Genomic DNA, 24106 nt, shown 5'->3' with positions numbered 1-24106 from the left:
GTTGGAGAACTCAAGAAAGAAAAGAAAAAGGAGAGTAGATGAAGAAAAAGCGAAGAGGAAGGAGGGAAGAGGAGAGAGGAAGACACTGAAGAGAGCAGAGACGGGTGGGGCGGGGGGCGGAGAGGCTGGCGAGTGGACCTGGTAGGAAGCGCAGCACCTGCGTGGCGCCCTCCCGCGCCGTGGTGCGGCCCTGCTCCCAGCGCCGGGGTGCCGCGGCTCGCCCAGTCGCGTAGGATTGGCTCCCGCCTCCCATTCATGTAACCTGCGTGTGCGTGTGTGTGTGCGCGTGTGTGTCTCTCGTTCGCCCTCTCTGTCTGTGTGTAAGAGAGCGAGGGTGGGGGACGGAGGCAAGCAGGCGAACAGACAGGGAGGGGAATAAGAGGAGAGAAGCTATTAAACACACACTCACACACACACACACACACACACACACACGCGCGCACACACACACCCGCCCCAACCCCCCAGAAGCCTCGGGATTGCAGCTGTTTCATGTGGGGCAGCAGTGCTGGCAGGGACGCCGGCCGGGAGCGGCCGGGAGCGGGAGCCCGGCGTGCGCCCGCGGCTGCAGGCTCGCTGGGGCTCCGCTCCCCGCGGGAGCTATTGTCGGTCTCTCTGGAGCTGAGTGCAAACCTGGGACCTGCTTCTTCCTGGGCGCCCACTTTGGGCTCACGGAGCCGAGGAACCACGCCACCGAGAGCGAGAGGAGCCACCAGCGCGGCGCCTAGCCTCCCTCCTCCCCGCTTCCCCGGCGGTGGCAGTCTGCAGCCACGGTAAGGCGGTGTGATCCGCTCCACCGAAAAGCGCCTTGGGGACCGCGGCGGCGCCTTGCCTGCTCTCCAGCTTCTCTGAGCGCACTAGCTGTGGCAGGGTTGGGGCAGCTCGCAGGGAAACCAGAGGCTCCGGGAGACGCCTGCACGCTCCCCTGGCCAGCACCGGGGGAGGAAGGGAGGGAGGCTGGGGCAAGGGTTGCTGGTGAGGCGAGCCAGTCCGGAGCCCCGAGCCTCCGCCGCTGCAGCCCCTGCAGCCTGCGGTGGACGGAAGCCTGGGAACGAGGGTTAGGGAAGAGCAGGGAGGTGGGCTTGGGCTCAGGACTCTTTAGGGCGAGTGGGAGGGAGGCGGTGCGCCCCTGGTTCGTCTGCTTCCCCGAGATACCCTTCCGGTCCCGGCCCCAGCAGCCCCTCTGCAGCCCCGCTGGCCCAAGGGCCCAGGGCGGGCGCTGGAGGAGCCCGCGAGGCGGCGCCGGGCTCCGGCAGCTGCAGCTTGCCTTGCGGCGCGAGCGCCGGCTGTAGTAGCCCCGCGCGTGCCGTGGTTGGAGCCGAGAACCTGGAGACAAGACCCCCCCCCCCCCCCCCGAGCCCTGCGCCCTCTGCAGCGGGCTCGGCGCTCTCCTCTCCCAGCCCTCCGCCTTGCAGCTGTGTTTATGTTCCCCTCCGAGCGAGTTAAGGCTGAAGCCGCCGGGTGGATGCTCGGAGGGTTCCGGGCATGTGTGTAGGACTACTCCTACGCTGGGCTTCGGGAGTGTTCTGGGTTGAAATGTGATCGCCGAGCTCCTCAGTCATTTTCCTCGAGATTTACAAATGCAATCTTTATACCGGAGGAGCAGACGGGAAGGTGGCATCGCTGTGTGTGTGTATCGTGTGTGTGTGTGTGTGTGTGTGTGTGTGTGTGCGCGCGCGCGCGCATACACAGCCAACTACTGTAAGGGGCGAGGGTAGGTTCAACTGCTGAGTCCTCTTTAGCGAAGCTGGAGGGTGGGCTTTGCTGACGGCTGCCCGCAGCTTCTCCACCCTGCCCCCGCATAGGCGAGGTTGGAAAGTACTAGAAATTCAACTGCGTTGTCTCTAACTTTGGAAATTTGCTCCCCTTTCAGGGTGAGACCTTAGGGCGACTTGTGCACCCTGATCCATGTGCACGAGGGTGTTATGACTCTCTTGGGCACAGACCCTCTCCAGAACCACGCCAGTCATCCCTCTGGTCCCGAACCCCTTCTCCTCAGCCCTAGAAAGAAGGTTCGTAGATGTGCACTTATCCGTAAGCCATCAATGGAGCTCAAGGGGCGAAGAGAAACAGCCTGGTTTTTGCTGGCCCCAGCGTGCACTCTTGGTGTTTGACTAGCTCACGAGATTGCCCTGCTCCTTTGTGGAAGGCCGCGGCGGGGCACGGTCTGGATCCTGGATCCGAGCGCCAGGGTGAGGGGGTGCTCCTGTGTCTAGCTGTGCGGCCGTGCACGCAGGGAGATCTGCGGACTGGCAACGCGAGCAGTTACATAAACTGCCTCAGTGACTACCCAGAAGCGTAATGCGAGCACCTGGTTCGCGAAAGACAAACCAGAAAGTTTGCCTGCTTGGGGAATGTAAGTACCGGGGCGCTCCCAACCCCGGAGCAGGGAGCAGGAAGGTGCCTTGCACCACGGCGGCTCCCATGTCTGCCATGGGCTTTGGGTGCTTATGCTGCTGTCCCCAAAGAACCGGTTAATGAGTCAGGCACTGGGTAGAGAATCCGGGATTGATTGGAGAAAAAGCCGGTCGGAACCCAGCGTCCACTGAGTCCCCAGAGCCCGAGTGGGTGTTGGGGACTTCCAGCGAATGCTCCTTTAGGAAACTGACTTTGTGTCCTGGGAAGCCCTGAAGCCCCTCTTCTCTGCCTCCCCGAGCGCCTCCTCCCCATCTTGCATACCCGGCGCCCTTCACTTGTTTGAAACCTGCCCGCGATGCCTGGTTCCCCTTCGGGAATGCCAAGCATCCCAGCCGTCCGGGCCCACTCTGGCGGGGGACAGGAGCGAACGTGCCGGCCTCTGCCAGGGTCGGCCCCACGGTGTAGCTGTCTGTGCCTGGTTTCCTCAGCTGGCCCGGCGCGAATGGGGATGGGATGCGGACGGGTGCGGAGTATGGCTTCCTCCTCCTCCTCGCTTCTCTCCTACGCGGAAGGCAGTTTGCTTCTGTTGCGTTCTCAGCTCGCTACTTCCCTTCGCCGCCGCCGCAGCCTGTAGCACGCTCATGGTCTTCGAGAGAGAAATCATAGCAGTAGAGTGCTTTTAAATCTTGTTTTTCGCCTGTAGAGGGATAAGCCACGCAAGACCCGACAGAGCTGTGCGGAACGCGGAATGAAGTCTGGGGCACAGGGGTCCTGAACTCACTCCCGCAAGCAGTTGGGAGGTGGTGGTGGTGCGCCCGAGTGGGGGGTGTTTTGTTTTTGCCATATTCCAGCGACCTGAAACCCCGCATTCCCTCCCCTTGAAGTCTCGGGTCTGAGTGCGTTCCGCACGGTAAAATAAATCCTCCCCCCGCAGACCCGCGGGGCTGTTCGGCTTTCCTGCCGCTGCCTCGATCTTCAACGATGCGAGCGCAAAGCTCGGGCTCGGCCGGGAAATATCTCCAGGTGCAAACCGGCCGCGCCTTGACCTTGCTGAAGGCGCCTTTAACCTGGTCGCCTGAAAGGGTCCGGCTCCGCTGCGGGGTCCGGGAAGGGGAAGGGCTCCCGGGAGGGACTAGGTTCGCACTCGGGCCAGGGCGGAACCGGGTCGCCGCCGGACTTCGAGGAGGACGGGCTCCGAGGCAACCTGTTCCCCCGCGTGCAGGGGCGGTGCCTCCCCGCTCCCCTCGCTCCCCCTCCTCCGCACTCGCCGGTGCTGCCCTCCTCCCCCACCGGCCTCTGACCGCTTGCCAAATCTCGTTGGCGGCGGAGGCCGAGGCTCCCCGCTCTCTCAGCCGCCCCCTGCAGGGTTCCTCCGGGTCGCGGCAGCGTGGCCCGCAGAGCAGCAGTCCCCGGAGCAGGCCGCCCGCGGGCGGGGCCTGGGCGGGGAAACTCCAGCGAGACCGCCCCGTTCCAGGCGGAGTCTCTGCTGCGAGTGAGGGGCCTCCTGCCCCTCTCCTGGCCTGGCCCTGTTCTCTGGCACCCCCCGCCCCACACGCACCCCCGGGGTCCTACCGCTCAGCTTTGCCTGGAAGCTCTGCCAAAGTTAGGAGGGATGTTTTCACAAGTGGCGGCGACGGGGTGGTGGTGGTGGTGGTGTGTGGCGATGCCAAGACAACGCTCAAAAACGGATTCCCCTCTTGTAGGTGTGATAAGGGAATGGTAAGAAAGAAGCCGTTTTCTCTAGTGAGGGGATGACGAGAGGTCTTTCCATGTAGTGCAACCGGACCATCGGAAGCTGATCCCCTGGGGTGACGAGTGCTGTCTCTAGGCCGCGCCTTGTGTGCAGCAGTCCTTGGGAGTGTTAAGGAAAGGGAGCCTGCAGGTTCTTCAGGCAAGTCTAACGACATAGATGTGCTTATAGTTTTAGAGAGCTAACACGGAGAAGGTTTTATTCCCAGCATGTGTCTTTGATTGGAGGCATGGTGCTGGTGAACCAGTGAGTCAGCCATCTTCCAGGATGGGGAACTTGTCAGGAGAGGTCCGGCTTTTGAGAGACAGAGAGAGATCTCAGACTCATCTGCCAGCATCCTATTCTCATCAAGAAACCTCTCTGAGGATGGGGGCTGGATGGGGACAGCAGGCCAATAAACCCCTGTGTGGACTGTGGGGGGAGGAAGGGCCTTGTGCAGTGCAGGCCTTCAGGGGCAGAACCAGTGCTCAGCCTGTAGAAGAACCACCAGAGGACAGATCTACAGTAAGTGGAATGATCTGGAATATGTGAGCCCCCCCTGGAACAGGCGTTGCAGTAGAAGATTGGGCATGGCTGTAGTGGGCTATTGGAACTCCAGGGGCTCTCATCCCATAGAATCTGACTCTATGAGGTGTAATCTCCTCCCCTCTACTGCTTTGTTGATGGCATGTGACTTTAACCCCTCAGGTGACTGTGTGGGTTTTGTACTTGGGTGGCTGGCTCCAGTTACCATTGGAACTTGAGTTCTCTCAGTTGTGAAAGGAAAAGATATGTCTAGTTTGCAGCACCGTAAGGACTGATAGACATAAACCTCTGATACATTGTGGGCCTTTTCCAGGTGATCATTCCCTTCCACCTCCATCATCCATTTTCAGCGTTGTGCATTTGATGGGTGGCAGTGGAGCAGAGGAACCAACAGCGCCCCAAAACCCAGCAACATTGCACCCATAGTCTATTTAAAACTAGCTCAAATGCTTGAAACAAAAATATCTTCTCTTTTCTTAGAAACGCCATTTCCAGTTTTGTTAGAATTCCTCCCTCATTGAGTCCTTTTTTTCCTGACAAAATTACATCCTTGTGCAGATTGGCATGTTACATAACCTGATATTTCCAGATCAAAAGTTACAAATATGGGAAAGAAAGTGGTTAGGAATTTAAGATAAAGATTGTTGGGCCACACCAGCAAGGGACTCAGGATGACCCCTCCCACTCTTCAGTGGTCTTGGAGGTTGGAGGAAGACGAGGTTAGTGGGCACTGGGTGCACATGCTCACCTGTCTGCTTCTAGTGAACGATACTGTACTTGGGCCCAAGTCTTCTGTTGTTCCTGGCCCAATAGATTCTCCCATACCCATGAGTCTAAACATCGAACAGAAGAACAGTGGAATTTAAATCACCGCCGTGCAGACTTGATTCCAAAAGCCTAGCAGGATAAATCAACATCAATTCCAGATCTAAATGGCAGATTTTTACCCACCTTCTTGCATGGTTGTTGGACCTGATCGCCGAATCCATTTTCGCTTTGTGCTGACAAAGTGCTACGGGGGCCGCTTTGAAAGTAACACATGCCCCAGTTCCAAGGGAACCAAGCCTACATGGATCTCGGAACTTAAGAGTTTTCCATAAGGAAAGCTTCTGAAGAAACAGTATAAATGTAGAGGCTTAGTTCTTTGTGGGTTATAGATTTATTATTTTGTCAGAGTTTTTTTTCAACTTGTGTTTTTATTACATCTAATTACCAAATTGTATAATTAAATATAATACTAATTATATCTAATTACCAAAGTAATATATGTTCACTGTAGCACTGTAAGACAATATAGAGAAAAGCAAAAAGAAAATAAGGTTCACCACATTTTGGGTGGTACCTCGTGACTTCATGAATGCAGAGAAAATGAAATCATACTTAAAATACTTTGAATGCTTATATCATTTAAAGATAAACTTTGCCACGTTACAGCTTTGCCCCCATGGTAACATTTTTAATGGCTACATAGAACCCCAGGGTTTTTTTTAAATAGGGGATACTTTATTTAAACAGAACCCATACTTTCACTTTTTGTTTATTTGTAGTTTTTGATTATTATCACAGAGCTGTTGTAACTATCCTTGTGCATACTGCATTTTTCATATTCCCTTAAAAGAAATTCCTAGAAAGTACGGTTGCAGGGTCAAAGACAGATGCCACGCTGCGACTTCTGTCACACTTGACAAGCAGTAGGGTACACTGCGATTTCTGTCCCCTCTTTTAACGGTAATATGGCTGTTGTTGTTGCAGTCCCTTGCCAGCTTGGAGCCTACTTGTAGAGGGAGGTAGGGGTGACAATGAACTCTCAGGCCGGGGATTTGCATAACTTTGAGCTATTCTGCTACACAGAGAGGCAGGTCCTTTTCCCAAGAACATTTTTGTTCCCTGGCTGTCTCAGAACCATCACTCTGCAGAGCCCCAGCCAGCAAAGGAGTCGGAATATGAAAATATGCTCCTCTGTATTGTAGGTGGGGCTGGCTCTGGGAGGAATGACAAACAGTTGCTCAGAGAAGTGTGTGTGTCGTCCGCATTGCTGAGACTCTACGTTCCTCCCTCGCAGCTCTTTTCCTTGTCCTTGGTTGGGTTCACAGGCCTTCGTATGGCCACCTAGGAAATCTTACGCAGACTAGCTCACAGCAAGCTCACGCCCACCTGCTGCATGGTACTTCACTGGGGAAATCAGCCCAAAGGCCTCTCTTTATGGTTCCTGGGCACAGTTAAAAAAATAAATAATTCATTCATTAACATGCCTACATGCTGTTGCCAAAGGGGAAGGAGTTGGGATCTGGCCCCATGCTTATATGGGCCCCTTCAGTCAGCGTGGATTTGTCGGTCTTGTTCTGTTATGTGGCAGATTTCTGTGGCCCAGAGCAGATCTGTTCCCTTCGCTAGATGACCAGCCATCTGACAAAGAATGCAGAGCCGGTGGAGCCCGTGGGGGAGGTCCAGTCGCCCCATTTCTGAGGTGTTCGCATGCTCAGCGGGAGGCTCCAGGAGTTCCTTTGGACTGGACAGAGAGGTCACCTCAGAGTTGTTGGATGGTCTGGTCACCAGAGAGGACACCTGCTCGGCTGGTGGTCAACTCTGCATTCCAGCAAGTGCTGCCTTTCATCCTGACACCGCTCCGGTCTCACTAGGGAGGGTGAGGGGATGTTTTTGTGTTTCGTCGTGTTCTGAACATCAAGTCAGGGCTCTCCTTCCCTTTGGAAAACGGGAAGGGAGCAAGACAGACATGCAGCAGGGTCTGGGGAGCAGCTGAGCAGTGCGTGCCCTTGCCCCCTGTCCCCTGGAGCCCTGCGTGTGGTTGTGGATGGCAGCTCTGTGGCCCGAGCCTGCAGGGAAGAAGGGTGTCCGATGCGACTGGTGAGTCATTTGCAGTCCTCAAGAATGTTAGGTTTAAAAATGTTTTTTTTTTTTTTATTTATCTTTAGAGAGTAAGGGAAGGAGAGAAGGAGAGAAATATCAATGTATGGTTGCCTCTCGTGTGTCCCCTGCTGGGAACTGGCCCGCAACCCAGGCTTGTGCCCTGACTGGGAATGAAACCATGATCCTTCGGTTTGCAGGCCTGCGCTCAATCCACTGAGCTACACCAGCCAGGGTTTTTTTCTCTTAAAGAGCCAATTTTCTTGCTGTGGAATGCTTGTTGATTTCTAAAAGTCTGGTCTTTGAACCCCTTGAAAGTCAAGCAAAAGGGTTGCATCCTACTCATGATGGCTTTGGGTAAACCCTTGCCCCTTCCCTCTCTGTAAAATTAAGTTATGAAAGGAGAGTGGATTTGATGTTTTGCAGGGCAGTTCTTCTCGACTCAAATATACACGCATCACCCAAGAATCTTGCTAAATGTATATCCTGATTCAGGAGGCCTGGGGTGGGGCCCATGAATCTGCATTTCTGACAGGCGCCAGGGTGGTGCCACCCTCCTCATCTCTGGCCCACACATGGAGTAGCAAGGTTTCAAGAGACTTGCTACTCTGACATTGTTCCAGAAAGCAATAGTAATGACCACCAGATGTCAAGAGGAGCTGTCTTATATTCATAGATTGGCACTGTAAAGGAAGGTGTCCATTCTTTCCTTTTGGGTTTCAGGAATCGAAACCCACATCTTCATTTCGGAAGACAGTGGGGAGGAACATAGTCAGTCTTCTCACTGGTGGTGGAGGGAGGGGGAAGGTGGAAGAAGGGGCAAAAGCAAAACAAACGTACTGAGGGCCTTCTGTGTGTCCAGTAGCTGCTGTCATCCCCACGTTCTAGATGAGATGCCCCAGGCGACACCTCCAGGACTGGCATTTGATCATAGGCCTCTCTGGCTCCTGGTTTTCCTAGAAAGGCAGCCTTGTAACTTTTAGACTGCCAGGTAATAGAAACTGAATGCTTAGCAAAGTATTTTGCTTCAGAGGTTCCCTTTGCTAGACCCACTTTGAGAGTAGATCAAGACATTTAAAAATCTGTGTCATTATCATGCAAGCAATTAAAGTGCTTAAGAGCTTAAAAGCAATTTGTTCAAGTTGGTTAAATATCCGCCCTCCCCGATCTTGTTTGTAGTCTTAATTTACTCATCAAACTGTGACATCAAAACCATGGCGAAGGTAAATGTCACCATTTCCTGACTGGTGGAACCTTTCCAATGAAAGCAGTTTGCCCCGAATGGGGGGGCAGGGGGCGGGTGCAAATGGAAGGATCCAGTTCAGGGTGAGTCAGACAAACCAGCCTTTTACTGATCAAACCCAGCCCTGCTTTGGCCTCGGGATGAGAATTGGCCGTTTAAACGTTTTATTACCGTGCAATTATTCTGAGGACCAGTCCGCAGTGCAGCTGTTTGCGAACATTAATTAGCTGATCTTCATATCACCCCCACATGGCAGATAAATAACATTCACCCCGCCTTCGAGAAAACAAGTGGACGCTAGAGAGGAGGGAGGAAGAGGCAAAGTCTTTTCTTGCAGGAGGAATGGGAGAGGTCGGTGGGCTGCGGAGGTTACAAGTTTGTCACTCAGCAAATGTTTATTGGGCGATGTGCTAGACGTGCTGGAGCTGTGCTGTGCAATGGGGTCACTAGTTAGAATTTAAAGTAAATTTAATTAAAATTAAATAAAATTAATAATTCATTTCCTCAGTCGCATTAGGCAGATTTCAAGTGCTCAGTAGAGGATAGTGGCCACAGCACCAGACAGCGCAGACACAGAACATTCCCGTCACTGCTGAATGTTCCGTTAGATGGTGTTTCTTGGGTTTTTTATCTTTATTTATTCATCTTATTATTCTGTTTTATTTTTTAGCCTCACCTGAGGACATGCTTATTGATTTTAAAGAGAAGGGAAGGGAGGCAGAAGGAGAGGGAGAGAAACATCGATGCAAGAGAGAAATATTGACTGTTGCCTCTTTTTATGAGCCCCAGCCAGGGACCAGTCCTGCAACCTAGGAAATCCTGACTGGGAATCGAACCTGTGACCTTTTGGTTTACGGGTGACACTCCAACCAACTGAGCCATACCAGCTGGGGCTGGCGGTGTTTGTTTAGAAGCCTGGGACAATCAAAGATTAATGCAAAGATCCCTGCCCTGGTGGCTCTCTGATGTAAAATTTCCTCAAACAAGAGTTGACACGTGAGGACTGTTACATAACCCGAGCTGGGGCTAAGTACTTTGGGGCACAGGCTGGGGATCCAGCTCCTTGAGTTTCAAATCCTGAAACAGGGTAGTGGTTATATGTGGAGGTAGGTTATTTAAAGACAGCAGCTTTGCAGATTCCTGCTACTATTTTACAATTCTCTTATTAGCCAAGATTCTTTCTCAGACAATGTTGGATTCTGGAGAAGATGCTGGGAGACAAGTACTCTCCTTTGCTGCTGGTGGAAATGCAAATTAATACACCCTTTTAGGAAAGCAATTTGGCAATACTGCCAGAAGTCCTAGAGACACTTACTTTCTTTAGTCCGGTATTCCAATTCCAGGAATCTAGCCAAAGAAAATAATCAGAGATTGGCAGAAAAGGTGTAAGAGTAAATATGTTCATTGCAGTGTTGTTTATAATAGTGAAAACAAGATAAATAATTGGATAAGTATGGCAGAGCCCAACAATAAGATACTATAAAAGGTTAAATGTTGTTTTTGAAAACATGCTTTTGTGACATGAGAAAATCCACAGTATAACTTATGTTTTAAAAAAATTCTGAACACTATGCTATTAAATCCCAAATGTATTGTTCAAAGCAGGCGTTGTGAAGCAGCTGGACGCTAGGCCGTGTGTGCTGGCCTTGAGGGTAGACAAACTCTGTGATCTCTCTGCTGTGTTACGTGGTCAGAGGCTCCCAGCTGCTCCTAATGTGCCCTGTTTTCAGTAATTTTGGAAGTTTTGGCTTACCCAGCCTAGTCTTTGTCTATCTTCAAGGCCAGAATGTACTTCTAAAGTCAAACTTTAATTCATCTTGAGGCCGTGTACGTCAGTTTTCTACGTGCACTCCGAGGTCATTCGGACTGAGCAGCATGGAGTGTGGGGAGTCTGCAAGGGCAGGGCTCAGACCCTGGCCCTGACCGCCTTGCCATGTAGCCTTGGGCAGCCCTTCTGGGTCTGCACGTCCTCATCCGTGGACTCAGGAAAGCAGTAGATCCCATCTCACACACAGGGATTAAGTGTTCACTTCAGTAAGCCACCTGGCACGTAGAGGTAATTAAAGACACAAATGGCTTTTCAGGCCATGTTAGACAGTGGAAAATGCCACCAGAATTTTGGTTGAATTCTCTGCTTTGTCACCTGGAAGCTGCATGAATTCAAGAAAGTTACTTAGATTTTCGGAGCTTCCATCATTTTCTCCCGTTTATAAAAGGGAACCTAGAAATAATCTGCCTGAAAAGGTTGTGTGGGATTTGTGAAGTAACTTGCACAGTACCTAAAAGGCAGTGTCTTCTATGTGTTGGTAGCTCTTGGCATTGCTATTTTTCCTGCTGTCTCTCCACCCACTCAGCTCCTTTCCTCTGATTCTTGCTTCCAGAGCCCAAACTAAACTATCAAGACAGTTCAGTGGTGGACATAAGTGTGGAGGGGGTGCTTTGAGGATCTTAAAGGAGCCCCTTCCAGGTCTGAGAGGACCTTTGGCATCCCTGAGAAAAACCAAAGGGCACTAGATTTAGACCAGCAAATCCTGGGTCTGATTCCAGCTCTGTCCACGCTGTTGCCATTCTGCACCAGCTTGGTCTTCATATTCTCTACCTGCTTCTCTGAGCTGCTATTAGGTGCTCGGTTTTGAGTTCCAGCACAGTGCCCGGCACAGTGGGTCCCAACCCTGCTTATGCATTAGAATCACCTGGGAGCTCTTAGCAGCGACCAGAACAGAACCAGGCATTGGAGCTCTGAAAGGCTCCCCAGGTGTCGATGCTACAGTGCAATGAGGACTGAGAAATGGTGCATACAGGTAGAGTCCCATTAAATATTTGTTCCCTCCCTGCTTCAAAGAAGCATAAAGGAATCCCATATCGTGTAATTTATGAATGAGGTGGGTAACCTAATTTATTTGAGCTGTGGGACTATGAATACAGCAGTCAAGGCTTCTTCCCCACCCCATTTCTGTTTTCTGGCAAACCGAAGCATCTGGGTCAGGAAAGGGGCCCTCTCACTCAGCCTGCCCCTCCTCATTCCAACACAGTCGCAGTTCAAGTGCTGGAAAAGCCTGCCCCTTGCCTGAAGATGCTGTGATAGTCCTTGGACTTGGTTTTACTCTTTTCATGTTCACTTCTGGGCAGAGTCCTGTTAACCATTTATGCACTGTCCTCCCATCCAGCAAGGCTCAGGAGGCTCAGGAGTCCCACATAGAGGAGGCCGGCCTGATCTCTGTTGTTTACTACAAAAGGCTTATCAGATGGCAGTCGTTCTCCAGGGTGGATGCCAGAGACATGGCACTGCCCAAGGGCCTGGAGGCTCTGCCCTTCTGGGTGGTTAGAGTGACTTTACATCTTTTAGATAATGAATATGTGCTTGAGAAAACCTTATACTCAGTTGGTTGCTTTTTTTTTTTTCTGAGTTCACCTAAAGTTCATCACGAAGAAGTGGGCTGAAAGAAATAAATAGACAAGTACATAAAAATGTTGATCTCAGGGCAAAGTGTTATGTTTTAGGCAGGGCTTTTTAAACTTCGTGTGCCTGGGCATGGCCTGGGCACATGTTAACAGGAAGGTTCTGATTCAGTGGATGGAAGGGTGGGCTGTAGATTCTGCATTTCTAACAAGCTCCCAGGAGAGGCTCATGCTACTAGTTCAAGGCCCTTCTACAACCTTGATCTTCTTCCTGCTTCCATTTTTCTCCTCCTTCTCGGCTCCCTGAGGTCAGGAGTACCAGATGTGGAGTGTCAGAGAGCAAATGAAGTTGGTCAGTTCTGTGCACCTGTTTGTCAGTATTGTGGTGGCCTCTGTGGTGGCAGCTGCGGTAGGACAGTAGACACGGTGCACAGTGGCTGTTGTCGTACTGCCACAGGAAAATGCCCGTTCCCAGTCTTTGATTGCATTCTCCAGGCCCATTTCCTGTCCTCAGGCTCGTTAAGCCTCATGGAACATTGTAGAATAGGTAGAGATGTTCATTACTGGGATAGGTATTATTTTGAAGGTTTCATAAAATTTATTATGTTTTTATTTAAGGTTTTTTATTATACCCGTAATACATATAAAGAGTAGAAAACTTAGAGTATCTAAGATAACCCAGAGAACAAGTGAAAACAACCCCCAGTCCTGCCATGTGGAGGCAGTTCCTCCCACCAATTTGGATTTCACTCTTGAGCTGCTACTGCATAGACTCCCCTCTGCCCCTCGCCGTTACCCCTCCCCCCACCATTTGGAGGAGACTGTGAGCACTGTTTTGTAACCTGAACAGGTCGTGATCGGTTTTCCATGCCAGTACATCTTCCTCCCACATGGCTTTTAATAGCCATGTAGTATTCCATCGTAAGGATACACCATTACTTATTTAACCAATTTCTTATTATTTTCAAATTTTCACCACCATGAGTAATGCTAAGATCAAGATTTTTATGTACATGTCTATTTATTTCCTTCAGCCCAATTTTTTGACTTGAAATTGCTAGCACAAAGATTAAGCAGCTTCATAGGGCTTTTCCTATGTGTTGCTGAATGGCCCTGCAGAAGGATTGCGCCCAGTTCCCTCCAGGCTGGTGGGACTTAGACCAGGGAAGCTATCTACCTCCATTCCCGTTTTACGTGGGGAGGTGTTGCTCACCAGGGTATCGCTGGGGAAGCTCAGCACAGACCCCTCCCACTTGCTCCCCAGCCCTTGGCTAGTCTGTGTTGAACTGGGTCACACTGGGCGAGATGGCCATGGGACCATAGGGTGGACCTAGAGCACAGTTTGCTTTCTGGATCCGTGAAGGTATCTGTATTTTTAAGGAAAGAAGGAAAGGAAGAAGAAAGGTGCTCAGACAATGTATCTTAAACTTTAGGCTCATAATCAAAATATTTCCAGAACCCGAGCACTTCTCACCATTGGCACATCTACCGCCCTGGTAAGCCCCCTTCTCTCTCACCTGGATGATTGCAGTAGCTTCCCTCACTGGCCTCCCTGCTCTGCCCGTGACCCCTTGAAGTTTATTCTCAACACAGAAGCCAGAGTGATCCTGTTAAGACATAAATCAGAACATGTCACTCTGTACAAAACTTAGTACGGCTCCCATTTGTCTCAGAGTAAAGGTCATAGTCCCTATAAACCTACAAAACCTTCCTCAACATCGTGGGGACACCCCTACCTCCTGCCCTTCATGCCTTACTTCCAGAGCTTTGTTGGAATAAGTAACGTCTAGTCCTGCCTCAGGGCTGTTCATCTGTCTGGAGTGTTCTTCCCCTAGACATCTACATGGCTAGTCCCCAACCTCCAAGCCGTTAATCCAATATCACCTTCTTAACAAGGCCCAGCCTGACAACCCTATTATATCAGGGTTGTACCCCCAGTGTTCAAGACCGCTCTTACTCTACTATATATTTGCTTCTTTTTTCAATCCTCACCCAAGGATGTGTTCATTGATTTTAGAGTGAGAGGGGAGGGGAGGAGGAGAGAGGGACACACTCACACAAACTTTGGTTGGTTGCCTCCTGGATGCACCCTGACTGGGAATCAAACCTGTAACCTAAGCATGCACCTTGACTGGGAATTGAACCTGCATACTTTTGGTGTATGGGGCAATGCTCCAATCCACTGAGTCACATGGCCAGGGCTGTCCACTATATATTTTTTTCTTTCCATGATGTCAAATACTATGTTTTATGAGTTAATAAGATCACATAGTCTGCTGTATTAAGAATAGTCTGAGGGTGGGGTGGGGTGGGAGCAGGTCAAGGGCAGAACATGATACATAATTTACTTCTTTATTATGTTTATTGACTATGGAAATAAAAGGAGACCAAATGAGAACAAGGAGAGGCTGTTTCTTCAGAGCTTGCTGTCACAGGAAGCCAGCCACTATCACCTGTCTTTAGTGACACACCAAGGCAGGCAGGAAAGTGAGGGAGCTGCATAGTGAAGAAAGGCAAGGCTTGAGGGCTGCTTTGATTGGAGACTGTTGGTCTGAGGGAGCTGGAGGCAGACTAACCAGAAGTGGATTCTTATGTAGTTGGTTGGGGAAGCATATCTGGCTCTCTCTCATTGGACCCGAGGTAGAAGTGGGGCCCAAAATTACAAAAGCCGGCATGTTACTGACCATTTGGTCTGGTTGCTAAAGAGGTTGAGGGGTCAGAGTTCTGTTTTCATATACAGTCTGGCTATTGCCTGTTGGTCTGTTTTGTCTCTCATTATTTCCATAAATCTCCACGACAGTGATTTCTGTCCTCTGTTGACTGTCCTTTGTTGCTGGGTGCCTGCCAATAAGAGGCTTTCAATTTTTGCTGAATTGTGCAGCATTTAGCCTACATTACCTCATTTGGTCCTCGTGACAAGTTGAGGTCTTGTTTGCCCCATTTTCCACAGGAGAAAAGGGGGCTCAGAGAGCTTAGGCATCCCAAGGTCACCCTGCCAGGGAGCCAGGGCTCCTGCACAGATTCCCCCAGACCATCAAGAAATATCCCTGCCCCAGAGCTCTGCACAGCTCGTGCACAGGAAAGGACTGGTGGGGAACTTGCCCAGTGTACTTCGTGAGCAAGAGATGCACCATCTTCCGACGTCTCTGAACTTTCAGCCAGGACGTTTCACAGGAGATGGTCAGCTGTTCTCAACACCCACCTGCACTGATGAATGACCCTGTGTATCAGGAGTTAATATGGGTTCTCAGAAGGAGAATTTCCCTTCATAACCTACCCATGAAGGTGGGAAATAAGGTGGGATATTCATTCTATACCAGTGTTCAGGTGATGGTCTCAGGCATCTAAGAAGGTTTCTAAGGTCCCACAATGGGTGTGTGCCTATAATTTATAGTGTGTTCTTAGAACTTCTCAAGTTAAGTGTTGCTATGGTAACTCTCATGGTTATCATTTCTTGATCTGTTGTTGTCACCCATCTTAGTTTTCCAGGCCCTTAATAAGCATGGAATTGAATTCACTGGTTCAGAAGTGGACCCCGGAGACAGGCGGCGGGCAGAGGCCAGAGAGAGGCTGTGATGTGTGGAAGGCCAGCGGGTGTCAGAGACCTTGCACCAGAGAGGGGAGCCAGGTCCACATGAACAGAGCCTGCCAGCTAAGATAGTTAGGCCATTTGCTCCCTACTATGTGTTATGCTACCTACTATGTACTGAACATAGCAGTTCTGGAAGGCAGTCTTGTGGTGCTCCATCACCAACTATATAAATGGAAATAGGATTTGTATCTGGATCTTTCTGGCTCCAAGTCTGTGTTCTTCTACTTTATTCAAGAAATTAGGAGAATAACATGACCAAGACTTTGGGGCTGGTCTCCTAGGGGCTAATCAGCAGTCTTTCCACAAGGGCTCTAGAGGCTGAAGAAGGCTATGGCTGAGGGGCGGGCCGGATTCAGTTCAACATCAGGGAGAACATCCTACCAGGTGCTGGATTGCCTGAGAGAGGAGTGAGCTCCCCATCACAGAAGGAGTGCAAGCAGGACCCATCATGGTATTGAGAAGCTTCCTATAGGGGATGGGAGTATGGACTCACTATCCTCTTTTTTTTATATTTTATTTATTTATTTTTAGAGAGAGGGGAAGGGAAGGAGAAAGAGTGGGAGAGAAACATCAGTGTGTGGTTGCCTCTCATGTGTCCCCTACAGGGGACCTGGCCTGCAACCCAGGCATGTGCCCTGACTGGGAATCTAACCAGCATCCCTTTGCTTCACAGGCCCATGCTCAATCCACTGAGCTACACCAGCCAGGGCTCACTGTCCTCTTTAAAGGTTCAATTACAGAATGCTTGCCTCCCTTTGGTGGGGCTGCTCATCTTGATCTTTGGCACTATCGTTAAGTATCAATCAGTGAGAGCTTGCTGGGCGAGCTGTGCCCTGGAGTCAGTGTCATTTAGGACAAAAGGGAAGGGGAGTCCACCCAGGCTTCAAGGTCCTTATGACAGAGTTAAGAGATACCAGACCTCATGAATGTAAGAGTCAGTCTGACCTCAGTTTAAATTTTGGCCGAGCCACCTCCAGTGATTAGATAATTCTTGGCTGTCCCTGGTTGAGATCCGCTGTGCTAGCCTGCGTGACCTTTGGCAGGTTAGCCAACCTCTTAGTTCCATCATCTTTAATATGGAGTAATAACACCTGCTTTCAGTATACAGTGGAATAGCATTAATCAAGCTTCTAGCACAGAACCTTGTATGAGGGAGACACATCAGAGAAAGAACTCATACCCAGGCTGACAGGAGGGAGGCAAGGAAAGCTTCAAAAAGAAAGAAGTGTTTGGAGTCAGACTTGAAGGATGAGAACATGTTCTCAGAAAGGACAAGAGATGTCATGTTCATTATTCTTCCCTCTCCTTCCTCTACCCTCCTGGATGTCCTCTTCCTTGCTGATCACTCCCTCTTCTCTCCTATAAAGTCGGCTAAAGAGACTCTCTGAGACCCTCAGCTCCTGGAGGCAGTGGCTTTGGTTCGGACCTTCTGTTTAACAGTTCCTGTGCCTACCGCTCCCAGCATGTGCTTCGACTCGCATCCATACCTGGAGCAGGCCAACAACAGACCACGTTTCCCTGTCTTGTTAAGTGTGAATTGGAAATTTGTCTCCATGCAGCTCCTTTGCAAGAAAATGCACTGAGTAAGCGTTCAGATCTAGCTTGAAGCTACAAATGCAGCTGAATATTTCATGAAGACCTTTTCATGCCACACACTCTGCTCTTAGGGAGGGTACAAGGGAGAGAACACAGGCTGGGGAGTCAGACAAGGGAGGGTTCAGGGGAGACAGCGCAGTCTGGGGAGCCAGGCGAGCCCAGACTGAGCCCTTGTTCTTCGGTGGGAATTTGGGGGAAATCTCTTAAATTTCCTGAGCCTTCATTTCCTCATCTGTGAAATGTGGAAGCTTACAATTAGTTTCAGGTTTCTCATGAGGGTTATAGGGAGTAATATGTATAAAGTACCTGGCAGAGTGCCTGGAACATAGTAGGAGCTTAGTAAAATGTTAGTTCTCTAATTGGAGTCTTCCTGTTCCTTTTCCTGAATTTGTGCTCTTAGGGACAACATTGGGCTCAGGGCAGTCTGCCGGCCTGCTCCTTTGAACCTAAGCTTTGGGGTCGGGCCCAGCATCCTCGGAGAGCTCACTACTTGGTTTCCTTCTGAAGGCAGAATACAGAGAATTCTCTGCTCCAGCAGCCCAGCTGAGCATGCTGTCAATTCAAAAATAAGCCACCTATCTGAAGGCTGGTTTAAAACATAGAAGTGACAGGCGGATGGCTTCCTGGCCCTTTGTACAAAGATGAGTAATTAGAAGAGCCCAAATAGAAGCCTGATGAAGCTCCCCTGCCCAGGCCCAACCTCAGCTCCTGTTCCTACCAGGGATCCGAGGTTGCTTTAATGAAAACAGGAGGAGTGTGGTGTATTGTAACTATTTTTATACCTACATCAGACTTGATGTTAGTGCTTCTGAATTATTTAATGTTTTTCTCTGTCAGCTGGCCTCTCCAATAAGTTGTTCTCCTGGGCAGAGGGAATGGTTCTGTAGGAAACAAGGGAGGCACACAAATACTGGCTGCAACGCTTCTGTTCTCCTATTGAGGGAATGATATTATAAGGTGTCCTATTAGGAACCAGGGGACTCATAGGAAATTTAGGTGGCAAGTGTTCTCGTCTCCAGTTTACAGGCAGAAAAATGGAGGCTCTGAAAGGTTAGGCAACTTGCCTAAGACCACACAGCAAGAAGTGAGGGAGTCAGGATTCAAATTCGGGTCTTACTATAGAGCTGGTGCTGCTTCTGTGGAAAAGGGCTCATTCCTCTGCTGTCCTTTACCAAGTCTGTGTGTGTGTGTGTATGTGTGTGTGTGTAGGTAGGTAGGTTAAGGCCCCCAGTAAGCTCATGGGGCTTCATGTCAAATCACCCCCAAATAGTGCGGAGGTAAGTGGAGGTGGAAGGAGGGACCTCAGGGGCTGAGAAATGAGAAGCAGGGATGCGGGAGTTTCTTGGTTCAAACACCATGTATTGGGATAATGGGAAAAACTGTCACTGCTTTTAGCAAGCGGTCCCTTCAGTGCACTTTGAAGGCCTCTGCTTCTGTCAGCACCGCTTATGGGCTAAAAGCCCCTCCCTCACAGTCCAGCTATCCTCCTGCACATGGTATCTTCATCTTGGGTCTCTTTGAAGGCGAAGATGATTGGCAGCTCTAAACCACCCTGGACAACGGGAGGGAATGAACTAGACTCTTATTATCTGCTTCTCCTAATTAAGTCCATCATAGACTTTTAATGGGTATTTTGAAATAGACATCCAGTCTTGAAAGGAATCCTACTGTAGGTTGCGATCAGGCCTCCCTGCAGAGGCACCTTCTTGCTGATAATCTGTTCTTATTTCAGAGCCAGGGAAGATTACACATTTCTGTGTTCTGTCCCTTCAGCTCCTATTTAATTATAGGTGACCTCGAGATGACTCTCTTTCAAGCATTTTAAACTCCTCATTCTACCTTTGGAAAAAAAACCCTGGTGAAATGATCGAATGAACTCTTGGTGGGAGAGAGGCTTCTGAAAATTCGCCAGGGACAGGCGTTTCAAATGTGCCCTCCGTCATGGTGTCGATAAAACACGCTGGGATGAGCCAGTTGTTCGTAATGTTTATTACAGCTGTATTTTGATCGGAACACACTTTATGACTGTATCAACGGATACCCCATTTCTTTAAATAAAGTAATATTTGACATAGGCAAATTCCTTGATATCAGACTCCAGGTAGCTGCTTGAAATGCTATGTCTCCTTCACATGCGTATGCATTAAAGCAGCCCTGCCATTTTTTCGCGGATGCCTCTACTTATGAACACAGGCAGACTGGGCCATGAAATGACATTCCAAGATGACTACTTACGTGAAATAATTCGATTTAAAGTTTTATGAGTACTTTGAAAAAATGACCAGTGCGTTTTCAAATGTCTCCACTTGTGATTTTGCAAGGAGAGGGGAGGGAGTCACATTTTTTAAATACCTGTTGCGTGCCAGGTGCTTTTGTACATGCCTCGTCTCACCTAATGCACACATAGGTGAGTGGGAGTAGAGGTTATCCAGCCAGTTTTCACTTACGGCAAAGCTGACACTCTCGAATGTTGAGCAACACCCTCAAGCTACACTGATTGCAGAATTAGGATTGAACCTGGGCTTCTCTGACTCTGGGGTACATGCTGTTACCTCTGTCCAGAGTGAGTCTTAGAACGGGCTTTCAAGCATTTTTTCCATATTGTGAGGGCATGTGGGTGTGTGGAGAGGCATCATAGCTTTTGTTTTCTGTGAGGGGGCAGAACCACACACACAAACTGGTTTGTGCACAAATAAGTTTGAGAAATGCCACATGGGACAGGTTGCACGTGTTCCTGCACTGTAGGAACCCACAGAGCCTTCACTGTGACAACACAAATCCCCGAGAGAGGTAACGAGCACATAAGGGTCCCCAAGCTTCCAGCATGAGATTGTCTCTTTAATGCTTGCAGAACATCTCCTAATAGTAGGGTCCCTTCAGAAACTCTTCCGGAACTCAGCTGGGTGGATTGATGAATGAATGGGGCTGTGAGCGCTGTCCCCATCTTGGAGAGGTGGTCGGAGGAGAGGGCAAGTCTGTGCAGACTGATTGCTGACTTTCTCAGGGGGCTGCTTGCCCTCACTTTCTGAGGCATTAGTCCCTCAGATGAATGGAGTGGTTTTCTGTTCCAACCCTTTCCAACCTCTTTTGTTGGAAACATCAAAGAATTCATATACAAAGACTAAGGATTTAACTCTTTTTTGTAGGCTATGCCATCAGGAGGGAGAAAAGCTTTACCTTGTATTGTGGAAGGACTCGCAATTACTGAAAGAGCTAAAAGACAAAGATAAGCTTTTAAAGTAATATATGGAACAAAGAGAACACAGTGGGCTGGAAGCAAAATATTTAAATTTGTCTTATTCCATTAAAGAACTAAAAATAATGATTTCGTACTCATATGTTCTCTCTCAGAGGTGCACACACATACACACAGTATTACACAGAAAGTTGCACATCCCAAACCCCCACCCACGCCTTGGATCTGGAAGGAAACTGAGGAAGAATTTGGCTCACCCATGTTGCTGGAGGAACTGAGGACTCAGAGAAGGAAGGGCCTTGCCCGAACCCACAAAGCCAGCTAGTTCATGGGACATCAGGCCAGAGGGTGGGGACAGAGATGGTGGCTAACACGTCTTGAACTCTTACTGCGTGGCAAAGCCCGATCTCTTCGCCTCCTCACCGCCAACCTGGGAAGTGCGTGTGGTCTTCACCTCAAACTGAGGAAATGAGGCTGGGAAATACTTAGCAATGTGGCCCCCAGCCAGTAACTGGCTGAGTTTAACCCCCCATAAAGTTTATATCACATGTCAAGTCCAGAATACAAGTCTCTTGACTGCCAATCAGATTTATCAAGTTCCCTGTCCCCTACCCCTATCACAGGAAAGAGCTAGGGCCTGACCTGGTTGCCTTCTAATGAGCAGGGGGAATTCCATTCCATCCCAGGGCTGTGGGTGCTGTGGGTGCTGTGGGTGCTGTGGGTGCTGTGGCTGCTATTCTGAACACGGAGGGAGGAACCAGAATGCATAGCTGTGGGTGTGAGCAGCTTGGCTTCCTTGCCTCCCTCCTACTGCTCAGGTGGTTTGTAAGCAGTGGAGTGACTCACCGAGCAGACAAAGGCCACTGACTCAGCACACAGAGCCAGCTGCCCTGGGTTCTTAATTCAACTTTGCCATGGCTTGCCGGGGCGTGGTTTGGGATTCTTTGAAAAGCCAGGTACGGGTTTTCTTTAAATTACAGTTGAATTTTAATATTATTTTATGTTAGTGTCAGTTGTAAAGCATAATGGTCAGACAGTTATATATATAATTTATGAAGTGATCACCACTACCCTTGCCCCACCCAATAAGGCCAAGTGGGTTTTTATCTTCTCAACTGCTTTAGATGCATTTGTCCTGAAGACAGGGAAGTGGCTCAGCTGCTGACCATGAGCTTTTTTCCATCCTACACTTCAGATTAGTATAAGCTAAGCCTGTGATAAATATGGGCCAGAATGTAAACAATCCAATGAGTGTGACTTCCTTCAGAAGTGGTACCTGGAGAGGCCACACATATATTCAGGTGATGCCACCACTACTAGGCACAAAGTTGGACACCTCTTTGAGAATTTGAGCATTCGGTTATTCATTGACAAAGTCTTTAATATTTGTGACGAGCGTGCAATTTGCTATGGTGGGCCAACTCAGGGGAAAAGACAGCCCTCGCCCTCTAGGAGGTCACAATGTGTTGGAAGACACAGCCACGTGAAGAAGTGATTGCCGAGGGATGGAAATGTACCCGGGGACGTGCAAGAGGGTCAGCCAGCTCTGCATGGAGGCCATCAGGGAAGGTGTCACAGAGGAGGTGAAGCTCAGACTGTGTTGAAAGGTGATAAGAGTTAGGCAGGGGGGACAGTTGAGGACATTCCAGTTGGAGAGAACAGCATGTACAGATACAAAGGAAAACAGGAAATCGAGTCATTTCAGCTGGACTGCAGCAGAGGATGTTGTATTGGGTGATGGGATGGCATAAGGGAGAAAAGCTGGAGAGGTTTGTAAGAGCCAGCGCTGTCAGAGCGAGCTTATAACCACATGGTTGGCTTTGTTGGCCGTGGCCCCTCAGGTAGAAGTGGCATCTTCCAATCAGTAGTATCAGAACTCCTGATGTTCTTAATGATCCCCATATTGTAGTCCCAGTGTCTTTTGCTTATTTAAAGAAGTCGATCACACCTTAAAGAAGTAAGTGTACCACCATTGAGAAGACTTCCGCAGAGACCTGCACTTTCCAGCAAAGTGTCTGCAATAATGAAATGTCCTATATCTTTGCCCCCCATGTGGTAGCTATTAGTCACATATTGCCATTGGGCCGTTCACATGTGACTAGAATAGCACTTTACATTTTACTTGTATTTTATTTTGTTTACATTACTTACGTTATTATGCCTAGTTATTTTTCATAGTTATGTTCTCCTATTGGGAGGAAACAGATGACCCATTGCTGGTGCAAACACCACGTAAGATACAGAAGAGGGGTCTGGAGCCAGGGACAGTGCAGTTTAAGGGGTGACAAGATCTGCTTGGGGAGAGAGAGGAGAGACTTCTTCTCAATGAGCCCTAAGAGTGGAGAAGCTCTCCAGGTGGGTAAATCTTGAAGGACTCCCCGGGCAGAGGAGAAAGCATGGGAAAGGGCACAGAAGCTCTGGAAAAGAGAATCCACCCCGGTAGCAGGTTAGGATGAGGCGACCTCAGGAAGAAGGAATGCCACTAGGGAGCTGGGATTATAAAAATGATGTCACATTGTGAGGATCAGCTGGAGAGTCAAGGGTATCCTCCACGTTGTCTGGAGAGAAGAACACTGTTCTTCAAAGGGCTACGTCATTCTGTAGACATGGAACTTAAAGGCCACAGTTCAGAGGCAAGGTTTCAAAGCCAAAATGCAAAGTTGAAATTTCCTCCACTTAGGGCTCTTCTTGTGATATTGTCCCATTTACTACCACTCTCATGTGTGACATTTCCTACAACTCCTGAAGTATAGACACCAGCACCCTGGCACTGGAGGGTCTATCAGGGAGCGGCCTCCCATGAACCACTGACAGCCCAGAAAGTGAAACTAAAGTCCCGCAGTCCGGCTGGCCTGCTTACAGCTGCTTAGCTTTTCAGTGCACTGCACGGCCTTGTCCTTGGTGCTGCGACTTAATTCCTGGGCTAAAGAAAACTCTAAACATATTCCCAACGCTTGCCTAAGAGTCAACAACTTGAAAAACAGCTCCCTTTAAAGAGCAAAAATAAAGTTCTTTGAAGTGATTGCTTCCACACAACCCAAATGTACCAAACATTGATGTTCTTATGCCACTCTTTAGATTTGAGGCCCTCGGTTAACTACTGGCCAGATATCTGTTTTGCCGCTGATGTCACACAGTCTCGATATATTGATCAGGCCTTCAGCCACAGTGCGTCTTGGCTGAACTGTCCTGTGTTTCTAGCGAACAGGGAATGACTGTGTGAATGGTGAGAAAGCATCAAGGTTGCATGTGTGTGCCATGTCTGTCTGTGTGTTTGTTTGTTTGTTTATTTCTGCCATTGTCTGATTATGCTCAAAGCCCTGATGGTGCCTGAGATATAGGATGTGAGTCTTGCTCAAGTACAGTGTTAATGGCAGGCACACCCTGTGGGGTATAGAGCATAGGCCCCAGATAAAACCTGGCCCTGCCATCAACCGTGACGGGGGACAAATCACCCAGACCTCATCTGGTCTCACTTACCCCAATTGTAGAGTCGGATCTCAATCCCATCTTTATCAGGTTGTCATTAGGGTGACATGATAGGTCTGTAGAACTGTTAGCATTCTGTCTGTCACATAGGAG

At 49.4% G+C, this 24106-nt stretch overlaps 1 protein-coding gene across 1 annotated transcript in view; it reads left to right on the top strand.

The window, feature by feature from the left end:
• Positions 1-470: 470 nt before the first annotated feature.
• The window catches only part of TENM4 (teneurin transmembrane protein 4), a 725358-nt gene continuing 701722 nt past the window's right edge, over positions 471-24106 (top strand). Inside the window, exon 1 of the mRNA XM_037138546.2 lies at positions 471-773. The gene's annotated coding sequence lies outside the window, so the exon portion shown is untranslated. The remainder of the gene's footprint in view (positions 774-24106) is intronic.

The sequence above is a fragment of the Artibeus jamaicensis genome, unplaced genomic scaffold (genome assembly GCF_021234435.1).
Source record: "Artibeus jamaicensis isolate MK-2021 breed Jamaican fruit bat unplaced genomic scaffold, CSHL_Jam_final contig_64, whole genome shotgun sequence".
Lineage (NCBI taxonomy): Eukaryota > Metazoa > Chordata > Mammalia > Chiroptera > Phyllostomidae > Artibeus > Artibeus jamaicensis.
Note: the sequence above shows the minus strand (reverse complement) of the source record. Positions and strands in the feature narration are given on the sequence as shown.